This window comes from Callospermophilus lateralis, chromosome X (assembly GCF_048772815.1).
Source record: "Callospermophilus lateralis isolate mCalLat2 chromosome X, mCalLat2.hap1, whole genome shotgun sequence".
Lineage (NCBI taxonomy): Eukaryota > Metazoa > Chordata > Mammalia > Rodentia > Sciuridae > Callospermophilus > Callospermophilus lateralis.
Window position 1 is genome coordinate 24080960 of NC_135325.1, and position 2295 is coordinate 24083254.

The 2295-nt window shown below is 40.0% G+C and overlaps 1 pseudogene; it reads left to right on the top strand.

Moving 5' to 3' along the window:
- The first annotated feature begins 207 nt into the window (after nucleotides 1-207).
- Nucleotides 208-671, top strand: LOC143639371 (large ribosomal subunit protein uL24 pseudogene; annotated as a pseudogene).
- Nucleotides 672-2295: the final 1624 nt, after the last annotated feature.

Consider the following 2295-nt stretch of genomic DNA (forward strand, 5'->3'; position numbering starts at 1 on the left):
GGGGGAGGATGATGATGATGCTAGTACTAGAATAGCAAGATGAAGTAGAAATAACTAGTTTACTCTGCCTGGAGTGGCATCAAGAGTATCTTAGATAGTGGATATCATTTGAGCTTGGTCTCTAAACATGTGTCTACTGGACAGAGAGAATGAAAAATGCCTAACAGAATGAAAATATAAGACAGAGGCATCAGGTAGACAACCATTATGGAGTTCAACCTTGTGGTGATCCTGTGATGCAGCAGAAACTACAAATGCTATTTCAGTGCCCTCTCACACATGCACAGGAAGATTACAGTAGTCTCTGCTCTCCAACAAGTTGCAGCAGAAATAAAACATTCATTCCATACCCACCTGCAAGAATGACAAAGTTCAGGGTTTAAGACTCTAAAATGATTGCAAAATTGGCAAGGAAGTCCAGGTATATAGAAATAAATATGTCATTTATATCAAATGGTTGCAGCATGAGAAGGCTAATGACACGACCATTTAAGTGGGCATTCACCTAAGCAAGGTGGTTATCAGGCTAAAACTGGACAAAGATAGAAAAAGAAATTATTGAATGCAAAGCCAAGTCTCAACAAGTTGGAAAAGAAAAAGGCAAACATAAGGAAGAGCTTATTGAGAAAAATGTAGGAATGAATATAACCTGTTGCGCAACCACAGCTTAAGTGGATTCCTAGCCTCAAATGTGTTTCTTTGGAACTTTCCAAGATGTCTCTGGAATGTTTCATTGCCTTCCTGTTTTGTTATTATTGTGTGGCTCTATCAATCCACTTTTGCTATTTTTATTCATAATTTTATGAATAAAAATTTGCACTGTTTCCTAATTTCAAATGATATTTACATCATTTTATAAGTAAAATCTATCGTATCAAAAAAGAAAAAGAAAATATAAGACAAATTGAAATAATAGCCTAGGGTATATGTATATGATGAGTGGGGATACGAATTTGCAAGGGCATGATAGAGCCAGATAATTAGAAAATTTGATTGTGCCTAAGGAGTTTGTAATTTAAGTGAATAGTAGTCATAAAATGTTTTTAAGCAGTACAGAGGCTTGATCATATTTGTGTTTATAAAGATAATCGGCAAAATTGGGAAGGATGGTGTATTAGCTTTATGTCACTGTGACCAAAAATACCTGAGAAGAACATCTTAGAGGAGGAAAAGTTTATTTTGGCTCATGGTTTTAGAGATTCAGTCCATGGCCAACTGATTCCATTGCTCTGGGCCTAAGGTGAGGCAGAGCATTATGGCAGAAGGGCACAGTGACAGAATGCTGCTCTGCCCACAGTGGCCAGGAAGCAAAGAGAGAAGGAGGAGCCAGAGGGACAAGATATAACCTCCAAAGGCATACCCCCCAGTGACCCACCTCCTCCAGCCACACCCCACCTGCCTAGAGTTACCACACAGTCATTCCATTCAAACTTGGATTGACTGATTATGTTACAGCTGTCATAATCTAATTATTTTACCTCTGTATTAACACAGGAGTTTTTGGTGGGACACCTCCTTTCCAAATCATAACAGGTGGATTGGATTTGTGAGAAATTAAAGACAAGAAGATGAATTGGGAGACCATGTTGTAGCTCAAGTGATTGAGGATCAATCTGAAGTGAGGCAAGAGAGAGGAATTAATAAGTGAAACATAAAGGAGGTAGAATGAATAGACACCTGGGAATTAAGACAAAGTGGTCATTAGTTATTTCCACTTTGAATGTATGTAGTAGGTTCATGGTGGTCTCATTAACAAGGAAAGAAAATGCAATAAAAAGGCAAATCTGGGGAGAAAAACTGAGTTCTATTTCTTTTACCTTGAAGAAGAAGGATCCATTAGCCAGCTGTTACCATAGATCTGAAAATCAGAAAAGGGTTTAGTGCTAGAGATTTGATTTGCAAGTCATTATTATTGACTGGACATCAGTTAAGCAGGATCTATACTTGACTGGTATGTCTGAGGGAAACTGGACTATTGGAGGGAGAAGCCCCTTTCAAGGACTCTGAGTAACTATTAAGAGAATGGAGGAATAGAAGAATATGGGATAACAGATGAGTGTTGAGAGCCACAGCTCAAGTGGCCCCAGCAAACTTCCAGCTGATTGGCTCACCATGGCACCAGCAAACTTCCAGCTGATTGACTCCTCTGCGGTGATGCTCATTGGGCTGTTTCCCAGCCCTTTCAGATCACGGAACTGCTCATTGGGGGACTCTTTTGGCTCAGACCATGCAACCCAGCCAATCGGCCTCAAGAGCGGGAGGAGTGGGGGTTTGAGAGGCTCAGCGGAATCCGGT